General features: G+C 40.4%; 1 pseudogene; it reads right to left on the bottom strand.

Moving 5' to 3' along the window:
• Positions 1–16,382, bottom strand: part of LOC140840763 (IRK-interacting protein-like) — a 49,066-nt pseudogene extending 32,684 nt beyond the window's left edge.
• Positions 16,383–17,670: the final 1,288 nt, after the last annotated feature.

The raw sequence follows: 17,670 nt of genomic DNA, 5'->3' as shown, positions 1-17,670 counted from the left end.
CCACAACAGGTGGTATCAGAGCGATAGATTCTTGAGACTGAGATAGGAGCTAGTGAGCGGGGTAGATTGAGGTTTTCTTTCCTGTTTTTTATTGCTAGCATGAATTCCTGTTTTAATACATGTTTGCCTGAATATCTGATTTTGATATGGTATTGTGTATTATTTGGAATGGATCAGCTGTAAGATGATCCGAGGAAGATTGAAACTGATATGTGGTAGTTGGAATTACCAACCTCTTCAATTATCAGATATGCCTCCGAGAAGAGTACCTGAACAGGGTAGTACTTCAAATCCTCCCGTGGATGTGACAGCTACTCCCATGGAGAAATTGTTAAAAAAGTTACAGTCTTTCCATTCACCGACCTTGAAGGGTACGGAGAATTCCGTGGAATGTGAGAGCTGGTTGGATGAAATTGAAATGATGTTCGAATCTTTGGAGTATACTGATGAGAAGAGGGTGAAACTGATCGGACACCAGTTGCATGAAGTTTCCAAAAACTGGTGGATCACGACGAAACGAGCATTGGAGCAACGAGGTACGGCCATTACTTGGAATGTGTTTAAGGCTGAATTTTATCGTATAGGAAGGACAAGGGGGACGAATTTGCAAACTTGAGACAGGGCCAGTTAAACAAGAGGAATATGTGGCAAAGTTCTCTACACTGCTTCGATTTTCTCCCCACGTAGCTGAACATGATGAGGCCGTTGCGGACCAGTTTATAAATGGCCTAAATCCTGAAATCTTTACCTTGGTGAATACCGGAAGGCCAAAAAATTTCACCGATGCCTTGAATAGAGCCAAGGGAGCCGAAGCCGGTCTGATGAGACAGAGAGAGGCTTCGTTTGTGCCTTCAGCACCGAGATCACATATGCCTCCATCAGCTCCTCGATTTGAGAGCGGCAGTGGTAGTGGGAAGAAAGACTTCCTGAAAGCTAAGGGGAAGAAATTCAAGAAAGCTGGAAGTAGCTCATCCAGTTCAAGTGGCTCTAGACAGGCTGGTCAGGGCCAGAGTTATACAGGACCCTACTGTAGCACTTGTGGAGGGAAGCATTCCACCGAACAGTGCCGATGAGTGTTCGGCAACTGCCAAATTTGCAAACAACAGGACACTTTGCCCGAGTGTGTCTACAGAGAGGTGCCCAAGGATCCCAGGCCGCTGAGTCATCTGGATCAGTGGCTCAGACAGGAAGACGATCTTCTGCTGTTCATTCCTTTCAGCCCGCACCGCCTACCCAGTCACAGCAGAGGCCAGGAGGAAGCCAGACAGTGGGCCAGCCTCCTAGACAACAGGCCCGAGTGTTTGCTTTGACCTAGGAGCAGGCACAGGATGCACCTGATGATGTTGTTGCAAGTAACTGTTTTATTTCTGGTTATCCTGCATACGTATTGATTGACACTGGTGCATCGCATACTTTTATTTCTGAGATATTTGCATTGAGTCATGCATTACCTATTGAGTCATTGTCTGTAGTAGTGTCTGTTTCTTCTCCGTTAGGGACAGGTTTGATGTCAGTGAAATCTATTAAATCTAGTATACTGCATTATTATGGACATGAGATTGAATTGGACTGTATTTTGCTTGGGATATCTGATTTTGATTGTATTATAGGTATCGATATGTTGACCAAGTACCGAGCAACAGTTGATTGTTTCCACAAGATTGTTCGATTCAGACCTGAGATGGCTGAGGAGCGGAAATTTTATAGTAAGGGTTCTCGTGCCAGAATTCCTTTGATATCTGCTATGAATATGACTCGATTGTTGCAGAAAGGAGCGGATGGATTTCTAGTTTATTCAGTTGATTTACTGAAATCGAGTCCATCATTGGCGGATTTGCTAGTGGTGTGTGAGTTTGCTGATGTCTTTCCAGATGAGATTCCTGGATTGCCTCCGATACGAGAGATCGATTTCAGTATTGAATTGATACCAGGAACAGTTCCAATTTCGAGGGCTCCTTATCGAATGGCACCGATCGAGTTGAAAGAGTTGAAAGAATAGTTGGAGGATTTACTGGCCAAGGGGTACATCAGACCAAGTGTATCTCCTTGGGGTGCTCCAGTACTGTTCGTGAGGAAGAAAGATGGGTCGATGAGACTTTGTATCGACTACCGGAAGCTGAACAAGGCAACGGTAAAGAATAAATATCCATTGCCTCGTATTGATGATTTATTTGATCAGTTGCAGGGTTTTTCGGTGTATTCCAAGATCGATTTGAGATCTGGATACCATCAACTGAGAGTCAAGGAGTCTGATATCTCAAAGACAGCATTCAGAACCAGCTATTGACACTATGAGTTTATTGTCATGCCTTTTGGGTTAACGAATGCACCGGCGGTATTTATGGGATTGATGAACCGCATCTTTCAGAAATATTTGGATGATTTTGTTATCATATATATTGATAATATATTGATTTATTCAAAGAATATGATTGAGCATGCTGATCATCTGAGGACTGTGTTAAGAATTTTGAGGGCGGAGAAACTGTATGCTAAATTTTCAAAATGCGAGTTCTGGTTGAAACAGGTAGTATTTCTGGGTCATATTATATCCGGAGACGGGATATCAGTTGATCCGAGTAAGGTTGAGGCTAGGATTTCTTGGCCGAGACCGACATCTGTACCAGAAATACGCAGCTTTATGGGTATGGCAGGTTATTATCGCCGATTCATTAAAGATTTTTCGAGTATTGCCAAACCGATTACACAGTTGACATAGAAAAATGCTTCGTTTGTTTGGTTTGAGGAATGTGTGACCAGTTTTCTCGAATTTAAAAAGAGATTAACCAGTGCGCCTGTGTCGACGAGTACCTGGTGACTTTTTGGTTTATTTTAATGCATCTCATCGAGGATTGGGGTGTATACTGATGCAGCAAGGGCATGTCATTGCATATGCTTCGAGACAGCTGAAACCACATGAAACTCGTTACCCAATTCATGATCTTGAATTGGCAGCCATAGTCTTTGCATTGAAAATATGGCGACATTATCTGTACGGCGAGAAATTTGAGATATATTCTGATCATAAAAGCTTGAAATATTTGTTTTCACAATTTGAATTGAATATGAGACAGCGAAGATGGCTGGATTTACTGAAAGACTTTGATTGTGAAATCAAATATTATCCAGGGAAGTCCAATGCAGCAGCTGATGCACTAAGTCGAAAGGTATGTTCTTTATCTTTATCGACAATAGGTGTCTCGAATTTGATAGAAGACTGCTGTTTGTCTGGATTAGCTTTTGAGACAGATTGTCAGCCTTTGATATTATATACAATTCGAGTTGAACCCGAATTGATATTGAAAATTAAAGAGGCACAAAAAGTTGATCCGAACGTACAGAATTCGATTGCAATGGTCAGTACTGGACATAGATCGGAATATCAGGTACAAAATGGTATTTTGTATGTGAATAATCGTCTTGTTGTTCCGAATGTTTCGGATTTAAGACAGCGAATACTGAAAGAAGCGCACAACAGTCGTTTTAGCATTCATCCTGGTGGCAGGAAAATGTACAATGATTTAAAGAAACAGTATTGGTGGAAACAAATGAAATCAGATGTTACTGAATTTGTAGCCAAGTGTCTGAATTTCCAACAGGTGAAAGCTGAGAGGAAGAAACCTGGAGGACTGCTACAGAGTTTGTCCATTCCTGAATGGAAATGGGATCACATTTCCATGGATTTTGTGACACATTTACCGAGATCCTCCCGAAGTTGTGATGCGATTTGGGTCGTGATTGATCGATTGACCAAATCAGCATGCTTTATTCCATACAAAATGACATACAGATATGATTAAATGGCCGATATCTATGTCAAGGAAGGGGTTAGATTGTACGGAGTGCCGAAGTCAATTGTCTTCGACCGTGATCCTCGGTTTTCTTCGCTCTTTTAGCAAGGTTTGCAGCAAGCTCTCGGTAAAAAATTACTGAAAGGGGATCGGTTACGGTGACCGGAAGTGCAACGGAAGTTTTAAAAATCGAATTTTTATGTAAATTTTCGGCCACCCCTTTTAATGTGTGGCAAATACAATAAACACCAAATATATCATACATAGGGTGTTTATAGAAATGTACCTATCAATCTTAGAAGATTGATGATGGCTCCAACTTAGTTGATATACAACTAAGCTCTTCAATGGCAAGACAATCTTCAAGCTTCCTTTGAGCCCACCTTGCTCAAATATTAAGCTCACCACCAACTAGCTAGAACCACTCTAATTTTGCACTAGAAAAATTAGAGCATTTTTCTTTGAGAAGTGTATTTTTTCCTCAACACTTGAAGAAGAAAATGGAGAAAAACTTGGGAGAGAATGATAGAGCAAATTTCGGCCATAAGCATCATGGGGAGGGAGGAGAATGAATTTTTAATTCCATGTCTCTTGGTTGTGGGAAAGTAGAGACCAAATTTTGCATGCCAAGCCTTGGAAACCCAAAAAGTTGTCTCCCAACCTTTCACCTCCCATGCATGCAAATGTTATTTGATTTTTAACAATTAAAAATCCATGGACTTATTTTAATTATCTCAAACATACTTGAGACTAATTAAACATTACTTGAATTTACTCAAGTCCACTAGTTAAATAATTAATTTAAATTGAGCTCTACAAGACTCAATATGATTTAATTAATTCAACACTTGAATTAATTTAATTATTTGGACTCTACTAGGTCCACTAGTGTTTAATTAATTCAACACTTGAATTAATTTAATTTAGTCCATAATAATGCTTATGAAAATCACAATTTTCAAATATATTATTCACTTGGCCAACTTTTAATTTAGGAACACTTCCATCAATTAAAATTTACATTTCTCTCATAGAAGTCATACTTCTATTTTTCCTTACGCTTATAAACTCCTTTATAAGCCGTTCAACACATTGAACTATTTTTACTTCTCAACGGGATCTAGAAAGCCAGCACTTGTGTGGCCCTCAATGGTTCATTGATACAACTAGCCGTGGGTTCACATCTCCATGTGATTCGGACTAAACATGTCCTTATATGAGCATACCTAAATTGCTCCATTCTTACTTATCAACCCCTTGATAACAAGAACGTTAGAACTCAAGTCTGATTAATATCCAACCAACCATGTTAAACGCCTAGCAACATCGCTTACATGATTCCCTAGGTATAAAATGATAGTGCCTGCAAGAACCATTCAATTATGGTTAGCGTACAGTACGGTCTCTTCAACTCATATTTCCCGACCGATTCGACAACCATTGGTTTATCGAGAGTTGTCAATGAATCGATACTATGTGTCATGTCGTAGTTGCATCGATGGTGTAATCTATGAAACCCCTTTCATAATTACCACCATACTCTGGCCAGAGATTTCAACCTACATACACATGATAACACATAGGATATCCATACCCGAAGGTAAGCGGTGAATCCCCGACTACAATGCATCGACTCCTATATTTTTCGATATGACACCCAACCCTGCCACCTGATGACCCCATAAGAGTCGGTAAACAAGTTAAAGTGAAATGCTAGCACATAGAGTCTCAATGTTGTCCCGGGTCATAAGGACTAATGGTGTACAACCATAAACTAGGACGTTTCCACTCGATAAGTGAGAACCACGTGGAAAGTCCTTCAATGGAGGGTTGTTCAGTGCACTCTACCAGGAGCACCTATCTGCATGCTCGGACATCACAATGTCCCCTACCAATGAAACATGGTACTCACATCGAAAATACTAGTCTCTAACTCGAGCGGCCTATGTCCTTCTTAGTGGCGGCTGAATCGACTAGGAACCGTTTAGAATATACAGTATTACAAATATGAGTTTCATGATACTCATCATATGAGCATCTCATATTCTTTCTACTATTTGTATATTCAAGGGCTTTATCTATGCAACTAGCATGGGTATACAGATAAAGATGTGCCAAAATAATAATTTCAAATATTACTAAAATAAAGACTGCTTATACATAGAGTTTCATTGTGAACACTCCCGGTGATAGAGGGATCTTGGAATAGATGATATAAGATCTTACACAAAGAATGGCCAACACTTGGCTCGACGGGCACCTACTCTAACAATCTCCCACTTTCACTAGAGCCAACTACCCGTATGCTTCAAACCCATTTTTTCGCGATGCATAATAATGGTCAGGTAAAGGCGTATCTAGTGGATCAACAACATTGTCTGCGGAGCCGACTGTGTCAATCGACACTTCTCCTTTTCCCACAATCTCTCACAGGATGTGGTACTTTCTCAATACATGTTTGGATTTCTGATGAGACCTAGGCTCCTTTGCTTGAGCTATAGCTCCCGTGTTGTCACACAACACCGGGACATGAGCAACTCCATTAGGAATGACGCCCAACTCTTGGACGAAATTCCTTATCCAAACAGCCTCCCTTGCTGCATCCGATGCAGCAATGTATTCGGCCTCTGTGCTGGAATCCGCAGTATCGTCTTGCTTGGAACTCTTCCAAGAGACAGCAACACCATTGAGCATGAATACAAAACAAGAGGTAGACTTCGAGTCATCGATATCGCTTTGGAAGCTAGAGTCGGTAGAGCCTTCCAATTTTAGTTCTCCACCCCATAGACCAGAACAATTTATTGGTCCTTCTCAACTACTTGAGGATGTCTTTCACAGCTTTCCAATGTGGAAGACCAGGGTTCGATTGATATCTACTTACTACACTTATTGCGAAAGCCATGTCAGGATGTGTAGATATCATCCCATACATGATGCTACCAATTGCCGAAGCATACGGAATGCGTGTCATCGCCACTATCTCTGCATCAGTCTTGGGAGACAGACTTGGATAGGGACACGCCATGACACATTGGAAGATGTCCTCTCATGGACTCATCCATCGAGAACCGCTTCACGATGGTATCAATGTATGTGGACTGGGTGAGACCAAGCCATCTTTTCAATCTATCTCAATAGATCTGTATTCCCAATACAAAAGATGCTTCACCCAAGTCCTGCATCGAGAACTTACTCGCTAACCATATCTTAGTTGATTGCAACATTCCTACATCATTCCCAATGAGTAGAATGTCATCAACATAAAGCACGAGGAATGTCACCACACTCCCACTGACCTTCTTATACACAGGGTTCCTCAGGGTTCTTTGTAAATTCAAACTCTTTTATTGTACTGTCGAATATGAGGTTCCAGCTCCTAGATGCCTTCTTTAGACCATAAATAGATCTCTGAAGTTTGCATACCATATGCTCGCTTCCGACAGATGTAAACCCTTCAGGTTGAGACATGTAAATCTCTTCCTTAATATCTCTATTAAGAAAGGCTGTTTTGACATCCATCTGCCATATCTTATAGTCATACCATGCAGCTACGACTAGCAATATCCTTATGAACTTGAACATTGCAACTTGTGAAAAGGTTTCTTCAAAGTCAACTCCTTGTCTTTGAGTATATTCTTTTGCCACCAATCGCGCCTTGAAGGTCAATACCTTCCCATCCGCCCCGAGTTTACTCTTGTAAATCCATTTACACCTTATGGGAACAATTCCCTCAGGTGGATCCACGAGATTCCACACTTGGTTCGAATGCATGGAATTCATATCAAATTCCATCGCTTCAAGTAACTTGGATGAATCGGCATCAGATAATGCTTCCTTGAAGGTCCTTGGATCACATCCATGGTTAGGCTTATCATGGCCCTCTTCAAGAAGCAGACCATACCTCATAGGTGGTCTCGAGACTCTCTCAGATCTTCTAGGAGCTTGTATCTCCTCTCTTGGCTTTTCTAGTGTAGGTTCTATAATTGTGGGTGTCTCTCGAACCTCTTCGAGTTCTATCATCTCGCTTTTTCTATCCAATAGAAATTCCTTTTCCAAAAAGTTGCATTCCTAGAAACAAACACCTTTGTTTCTTGGGGATGATATAAATGATATCCAACTGAATCCCTTGGACATCCCACAAAGTAATATAAAATGGATCGACTATCCAATTTATCTCTCACTACCTGCTTCACATAAGCAGGGCTCCCCATATTCTAAGACAAGAATATTTGGGAGGCTTACCCATCCATATCTCATATGGTGTCTGCCTTTGAATGGACATTTAATGGAATATCTTTCAATTTTAAGTTATAGAGATCGTTTTCAAGTTCTCTAGTACCAATCAAACATTCATTCTTGTAAATGTTGCAAACACCTTAGCTAAATAAACAAGAATATCCATCTTTATCAACATAGAAATGGAAACAATGTTTTTCACCAAATTACGTACAAACAAAACATCTCATAAAATTAACTTAAAACTATTGTTCAATAATAAGTAAACATCTTCAATAGCCTTGGCAGCAACTCTTGCTCCATTGTCCATCCTCTAGAAGGTCACACCTTCCTTAAGCTTTCTACTTCTTCCCATCACCTGTAACTCATTACAGAGATGTGAGTCACAACCGGTATCTAATACCCAAGAAGTAGAGTTAATTGAAATGTTTACTTCAATTTAGAACATACCATTTCCAGAAATCTTCTGGGCCAGATATTCCTTGCAATTTCACTTCCAATGTCCAGGCTTCTTGCAGTGATGACATACATCAACAGTCTTGTCAGCCTTAACTGGTCTGGCTGCCACAACAGGATTCGGAGATTGCCTCAACAAGGGCACGTTCTTCTTGGAACGTTGGAAAGAACTCTTCTTTCCCTTCTCATGTGGATCAATCTTCGTACCAGATTAAGAACCCACATAAAGAACCAACTTCTCTTTCTTGATGGTTGATTCAAACGTAACAAGCATATTCACCAACTCCTCAAGGGTCGGCTCCATCTTGTTCATGTTGAAGTTCACCACAAAAAGATCAAATGATCTAGGCAATGATAACATCAACACGTCGGTGGTCAACTCAGAAGGCAAGATCATATCCATGCCAACGAGCTTATCCACGAACCCAATCAACTTCAGGCCATGCTCATGGACCGAGGCCCCATCACGCATGCGCATAGTGATCAGCTCCTTGACGGTAGCATGCCTAAGAGGCCGTGTTTGCTCACCAAAGAGCTCCTTGAGATGCAAAAGAATGTCAGCAGCACTCTTTGTATCCTCAAAACGCCTCTGCAGTTCATCATTCATAGAAGTCAGCATATAACACCTGGCTATCAAGTCATGGTCACACCATTCCTTGTAAATCTGCAATTCCTCAGGAGTGCAGTCAGTTGGAGCCTCAACAGGGGGCGACTCAGCCAGTGTATATGCTACCCTTTCCGAATTCATGACAATTTTCAGGTTTCTAAGCCAAGTGAGGTAATTAGGTCTAGTTAATATGTGTTTGTCGAGTATTACGAATATCGGATTGCGAATCGAAGACATTGTCAATTTGTACTGAAAAGTAAAAACAGATAAATGTTGATGATTATGTTAAAATATTTAGTAAGATATGAAGTTTGGACTTTTACTTCATAAATATTTGCTCCCACTGTTTTGACATCTTTCACTACCCTCTAGTGAAAACGGGAAACTCCTTTCCTCAGTAGGTACGTAAGGTCCAATTAGCGGATTATGATCCCGAATAATATCAGCCAATCACAATTCCTAAAAGGTAGTTTCCAATTGCATCACAATGCAACCTTCTACGTAAACTTTTGTCTCACGTTTGATTAGGACCCAATAATATGACGTCGTTCATCTTCACGTGTCAAGTCTTACCCATCGATGTTGAACCTTAATGGACAGTCGCCATGAGTTCCCTCAATAATATGAGCCGAAATCATGGGAGTTCCACGTAGTTCACATCACCATGTCAATGGATGTCACAACTTTCCGGCACCCAAAGCTCCCCCAATAATATGAGCCGAGCCCCGAGTAGGGTAGCGTTCATCATGCACACATTGTCGATGGAAGACAAGAAAATTATAAACAAATTTATAATTCCCCTTTTCGGGCTTGATATTAATTTTGAATCTTATTCAAAATAAGGGTTTTTAATTTTGAAAGGTCTCATCACTAATTTTATTTTAAAAGCTCGCCATGTTTGATCGTATGTTTGCCGGATTCATGCAACTTTGTTATTATCATAATAATAACGCACATACTCATTATTTATAACATATCATGCATATATTATAAACAGTAAACAAAACAAGGATGATCAATTGCCCCAATACTAACGGACCGTGTGAGCTAAACACGGGCCTAGGTCCAATCCTAGGGAAATGCACGGGATGCAAATGCAACTATTACATAAGCTTCCAATATTTACATGTCTTCGATCTTCATAATCATCATGGCCACCATCTTCCAATCTTGATCATCCACTATACTATATTTACAAATAAATATCCATGGCAAATAGGGATACATCTCATGGGGGTGGGAACGGGCCATAAACCAAGCCCACTTTATAAATTGATAATTATTACAATCATTCAACACAAAATATCCTAGCATACACCTAGCAAATTGGGCTTGGGCTTTTGATCATCCTTCATGCATAATATCACATATCATACACCATCAATTAATTATCACAATAATTAGTTGATCCAATATTATATATCTTGATCCAATCACTAACCGCCATGATTATAAACTAAATTAACAAAGTATACAAACACCTTTGTCTACTTTCCAATTAATTTATTTATAACCGAATTTCTTATAAATCACAATTTACTATAAATAATTAAAGTCCAACTTCAATTATTTATTTCATGAGAAAAATTTGCAACTTTTGTAATTTTAAACTTAAGGGCCCAAAAACTTATTTTTCACCAAAAACATTTTGGCCCATTTAAAATTCACAAACATGTTAGCCATCTAATGGCCCAACAACTCAAGGCCCATGACACTTTGATATTCCAAAACACTTTTGGAAACCCTAGTCGTCATCACCGTCGCCGGAGCTCCGTCGCCGGATTCCGGCCAACATTCCGGGCAATATGCCAAAAAAATTTTTTTTTTTTCGAAAGAGGGCTGTTCGGGCAGCTGCCCGAAATTTCCCCTAAAATCCTTGATTTTTGTTGTGCAAATTTCATTCTCATGCGGTTAGAAATCAATCTCAATATAATATCTTGTAGTTGCCAAAATCGTAACCTTAGCTCGGATACCACTTGAAAGGGGATCGGTTACGGTGACCGGAAGCGCAACGAAAGTTTTAAAAATCGAATTTTTATGTAAATTTTCGGCCACCCCTTATAATGTGTAGCAAATACAATAAACACCAAATATATCATACATAGGGTGTTTATAGAAATGTACCTATCAATCTTAGAAGATTGATGATGGCTCCAACTTAGTTGATATACAACTAAGCTCTTCAATGGCAAGACAATCTTCAAGCTTCCTTTGAGCCCACCTTGCTCAAATATTAAGCCCACCACCAACTAGCTAGAACCACTCTAATTTTGCACTAGAAAAATTAGAGCATTTTTCTTTGAGAAGTGTATTTCTTCCTCAACACTTGAAGAAGAAAATGGAGAAAAACTTGGGAGAGAATGATAGAGCAAATTTCTGCCATAAGCATCATGGGGAGGGAGGAGAATGAATTTTTAATTCCATGTCTCTTGGTTGTGGGAAAGTAGAGACCAACTTTTTCATGCCAAGCCTTGGAAACCCAAAAAGTTGTCTCCCAACCTTTCACCTCCCATGCATGCAAATGTTATTTGATTTTTAACAATTAAAAATCCATGGACTTATTTTAATTATCTCAAACATACTTGAGACTAATTAAACATTACTTGAATTTACTCAAGTCCACTAGTTAAATAATTAATTTAAATTGAGCTCTACAAGACTCAATATGATTTAATTAATTCAACACTTGAATTAATTTAATTATTTGGACTCTACTAGGTCCACTAGTGTTTAATTAATTCAACACTTGAATTAATTTAATTTAGTCCATAATAATGCTTATGAAAATCACAATTTTCAAATATATTATTCACTTGGCCAACTTTTAATTTAGGAACACTTCCATCAATTAAAATTTACATTTATCTCATAGAAGTCATACTTCTATTTTTCCTTACGCTTATAAACTCCTTTATAAGCCGTTCAACACATTGAACTAGTTTCTCCTTTATAGAAGTCATACTTCTAATTTTCCTTATGCTTATAAACTCCTTTATAAGCCGTTCAACACATTGAACTATTTTTACTTCTCAACGGGATTTAGAAAGCCAGCACTTGTGTGGCCCACAATGGTTCATCGATACAACTAGCCGTGGGTTCACATCTCCATGTGATTCGGACTAAACATGTTCTTATATGAGCATACCCCAATTGCTCCATTCTTACTTATCAACCCCTTGATAACAAGAACGTCAGAACTCAAGTCTGATAGTACCCAACCAACCATGTTAAACGCCTAGCAACATCGCTTACATGATTCTCTAGGTATCAAATGATAGTGCCTGCAAGAACCATTCAATTATGGTTAGCGTACAGTACGGTCCCTTCAACTCATATATTCCGACCGATTCGACAACCATTGGTTTATCGAGAGTTGTCAATGAATCGATACTATGTGTCATGTCGTAGTTGCATCGATGGTGTAATCTATGAAACCCCTTTCATAATTACCACCATACTCTGGCCAGAGATTTCAACCTACATACACATGATAACACATAGGATATCCATACCCGAAGGTAAGCCGTGAATCCCCGACTACAATGCATCGAATCCTATATGTTTCGACATGACACCCAACCCTGCCACCTGATGACCCCATAAGAGTCGGTAAACAAGTTAAAGCGAAATGCTAGCACATAGAGTCTCAATGTTGTCCCGGGTCATAAGGACTAATGGTGTACAACCATAAACTAGGACGTTTCCACTCGATAAGTGAGAACCACGTGGAAAGTCCTTCAATGGAGGTTTGTTCAGTGCACTCTACCAGGAGCACCTATCTGCATGCTCGGACATCACAATGTCCCCTACCAATGAAACATGGTACTCACATCGCAGATACTAGTCTCTAACTCGAGCGGCCTATATCCTTTTTAGTGGCGGCTGAATCGACTAGGAACCGTTTAGAATATACAGTATTACAAATATGAGTTTCATGATACTCATCATATGAGCATCTCATATTCTTTCTACTATTTGTATATTCAAGGGCTTTATCTATGCAACTAGCATGGGTATACAGATAAAGATGTGCCAAAATAATAATTTCAAATATTACTAAAATAAAGACTGCTTATACATAGAGTTTCATTGTGAACACTCGGCCAACACTTGGCTCGACGGGCACCTACTCTAACAATTACATCTGAGTACCGCATATATTCCTCAGACTGACGGACAATCAGAACGGACGATTGAGATATTAGAAGATATGTTGAGAGCTGTTGTGACACCTCGACCCGTTTACAATAAAATAGTAGCGGAATTTAAAATTTTCTTTCAAATGGAAGGAGTTTCGAAATACATTACCATAAAATGTTTAAAGGTAAATACATGATCATTCAAATGATATAAAAAAATACAAAATATCATTCCTATGATCATGTTCCAAAAATGCTTGTAAAATAACATCATCCTTCCAACTTCGTATGCATATGACTCCGGGCCACAATCACGTCCTGGTCCATCGCTCTTATCTGCATCACATGAAATAACTGAAATGAGTATAAAACTCAGCAAGTGGAACTCTTACATAGCAATGATACATAGTATACTCTGTAAAACATGGCTTTGAAAACATTAAATACCATCAGCTCTGACACATGAATATCATAGCCATAGCATAACAATGAGATGGTATTTCTCTTTACTATAGTGGATTGATATCAATACTAACTCTGTCTGTGGTGCTCGTATCCCATCGATATAACTCGACAACTCTGAGGGATATAAGCCTATGGTCGTTGATCAACTAATTGCATGCAATCTCTGACTATGTATCTATCAATCCATAAAACATTTAAACTCTTTCTTTGGGACATTTCATCAAACACTTTGATATTCTTTCTCTTTTGTATTCCTTTCTCATAGTTGAGACATCAATTGCCTCCACAATATACAACAAAGGTATCAATACATAATAGTGAATCAAATGAAGGGAATAACACAATAAAACCTTTGAACACAATACATATATAATCATGTGAGCACAAAGGATGAAATTCCACTTACAAACCACTAGAACACCTTCACTAATCTCTTGGTTGAAATCCTACAACAATAATCCATATAAAGGACCATCAACATCTCAATAACCAAGAACCCATGCCAATTAATCCATAAATCCAACACATACAAAACACCCACATCATCTCTCACCTCAAAACCATGAAATAACTATACCAAAAGCTTACCTTAGCTTCTTAGAGTAACCAAGAACCTCGATCTCAACTCGAAAATCCAACTAGAAGCTTGAATCAAAGATAGGAAGTGAAAGAAATGAGAAACCCTAGGTCTCCTTCAGAGAAGAAACGAAATGAAAGAGGAAAGAATGAATAAAGTGAGTCAAAACATCACTTAAAATCTCGAACAGTTTACTGAAATGCGCGACCGCGGGTGCGCTCCTATCTCTACCGCGGGTGCGCTAAGCTCACGGCCTCCCAACCAAAATTCTGAAATCGACGACCGCGGGTGCGGTCCTAACTTTACCGCGGGTGCGGTGCCTACACCGCGGGTGCGGTACACTTAACACCGCGGGTGCGGTGAGTCCACGGCATTCCTAAACAAAATGCTGAAATCAAGACCGCGGGTGCGGTGCTGCAAGGATCACGGGTGCGGTCTGGTCACGGCCAAGAACAATACTAATGCAACTAAAATCGATCCGAAACACTGATACAACACAACCACCATCAATAAACAACATCATCCATGCCACAAAACAATAATACCAACTATACTATAACCCATAAACACAACTCTAAACATCTAAATCACATAACCCAATAAACATATAAAACTTAAACCGTACCGTTCACCAGGCTCGGCTATTACAATCTCCCCTCCTTAGAGGAATTTCGTCCTCGAAATTGACGTCACTGCACGAACAACTCAGGATACTTCTCTCTCATCTCATCCTCTTGTTCCCACGTGGCCTCTTAGATCAAATGGTTCCTCCAAAGAACTTTAACGATGCCGATCTCTTTGTTCCTCAAAACATTAACTTTGCGGTTCAGAATCTGAACCGGAATCTCTTGGTACGTCAAATTCGGCGTTAAGTCCAATGGTTCGTGGCGAAAAACATGGGAAGGATTCGCAATATACTTCCTGAGCATCGATACGTGAAAAACATTATGGACTCTGTCAAGATCTGGCGGTAGGGCTAACCTGTAGGCTCGATCACCAACTCTGTCCAAGATCTCAAAGGGGCCAATAAATCTCGGACTCAACTTGCCCTTCTTGCCAAACCGCATCACACCCTTGAGAGGTGCTATCTTCAGAAACACGTGATCGCCAACCTCAAACTGCAAAGGTCTACGACGTACATCCGCATAGCTCTTCTGTCTCGACTGCGCTGTCTTCATCCTCTCTCTAATAACAGCAACAACATCAGCAGTCTATTGGACCAACTCTGGACCCAACATCTTCCTCTCACCATTCTTATCCCAATACAAGGGAGATCTACACTTCCTGCCATAAAGTGCTTCGTACGGTGCCATCCCAATCGTCGCCTGGTAACTGTTATTGTACGTGAACTCCACAAGAGGCAATTTAGAATCCCACCTACTAGAATAATCAATAGTGCAAGCTCTGAGCATATCCTCTAGAATCTGAATAACTCTCTCTGATTGACCGTCGCTCTGAGGGTGATATGCTGTACTGAAAGCTAACCGTGAACCCATAGCTCTGTGCAAACTCTTATAAAACTCTGAGGTAAATCTAGGGTCACGATCAGACACAATCGACACAGGGACACCGTGAAGTCTAACAATCTCTGCTATATAATCCTCGGCATACTGTTTCATGGAATACGTCGTCTTGACAGAGAGAAAATGCGCTGACTTGGTCAATCGATCGACAATAACCCAAATAGAGTTAAAACCTTTCTGCATTCTGGGAAGACCAGTCACGAAATCCATCGTAATATGCTCCCACTTCCACTGAGGAATCGGCAATGATAGCAATGTCCCAGCAGGTCTCTGGTGCTCAATCTTCACCTGCTGACAAGTTAGGCACTGAGAAATAAACATGGCAATATCTTTCTTCATACCTGGCCACCAACAAAGTCGACGAAGATCCTGATACATCTTAGTGCTGCCTGGATGTATCGAATATGGTGCGGTATGTGCCTCTGTCAAGATGTCTCGCCGAATATCATCACCAATAGGAACACAAATACGGCCTCTGAAAGTCATCAAACCATCTCCATTCACTCCAAACTCTGAGTTACCTCTCTCCTCTGCTTTAGCTCTCATCTCTGCCAACTGCAAATCAACAGCCTGCTCTCTACGGATCATGTCCGCCAATGTAGCCCGAATGACCAACGCTGAAAAGCGAGCAATGGTTCCAGGGACTACCAAAGAAATCTCCTCTCGCTGTAAGTCCAACAACAATGGCTTCTGAATCATCAAACTCAAGGAAGAACTCGATTTACGGCTCAAAGCGTCTGCTACAACATTCGCTTTCCCTGGGTGGTAACTGATAGTCACATCATAGTCTTTGACAAGCTCTAACCACCTCCTCTGCCGCATGTTGAGCTCCTTCTGAGAGAACAAATACTTCAAACTCTTGTGGTCTGTGAAAATTTCACACTTTTCGCCATACAAATAATGTCTCCAAATCTTCAGGGCGAAAACCACAGCTACTAGCTCCAAATCATGCGTCGGATAATTCTTCTCATAGTCTTTCAACTGGCGAGAAGCATAGGCTATGACCTTACCACGCTGCATCAACACTGCACCAAGACCCTTCTTCGATGCATCGGTATACACAACAAAATCCTCTGAACCACTGGGCAATGAAAGAACAGGAGCTGTCGTCAACTTCTCCTTCAACTCTTGGAATGCACTCTGGCAATCATTGGACCACTCGAACTTCACAGTCTTCCTCGTTAGATTGGTTAATGGCAGGGCAATCTTAGAAAAATCTGAGATGAAACGACGATAATAACCTGCCAACCCAAGAAAACTGCGTACCTCTGGTACAGTAGTAGGAATGGGCCACTTCTGAATCGCCTCTATCTTTGCTGGATCAACAGCTATACCATCCTTCGATACAACATGGCCTAGAAAAGAAATCTGCTCCAACCAGAACTCACACTTCTTCAACTTGGCATACAACCTCTTCTCTCTCAACAATTGAAGAACAGTTCTGAGGTGCTCTGAATGAAGCTCTCTGGTCTTGGAATAGATCAATATGTCGTCGATGAAGACAATAACGAAGCTATCCAAATACGGCTTGAACACACGGTTCATCAGATCCATAAAGACCGAAGGAGCATTGGTCAGACCAAAAGACATCACAAGAAACTCATAATGACCGTACCTGGTACGGAACGCCGTCTTAGGGATATCAGACTCCCTAACCTTCAACTGAGAGTAGCTAGATCGAAGATCAATCTTCGAAAATACCGTAGCACCTTGCAGCTGATCAAACAAATCATCTATCCGTGGCAACGGATACTTGTTCTTGATAGTCACTTTGTTGATCTCTCTGTAGTCGATACACAGCCGCAACGACCCATCTTTCTTCTTGACAAAAAGAACCGGAGCTCCCCCAAGGCGAAGAACTCGGTCGAATAAAACC

Source organism: Primulina eburnea, chromosome 9, assembly GCF_022965805.1.
Source record: "Primulina eburnea isolate SZY01 chromosome 9, ASM2296580v1, whole genome shotgun sequence".
Classification (NCBI taxonomy): domain Eukaryota; kingdom Viridiplantae; phylum Streptophyta; class Magnoliopsida; order Lamiales; family Gesneriaceae; genus Primulina; species Primulina eburnea.
The sequence above is the reverse complement of the archived record's forward strand: the minus strand, read 5'-3'. Positions and strand labels throughout refer to the sequence as shown.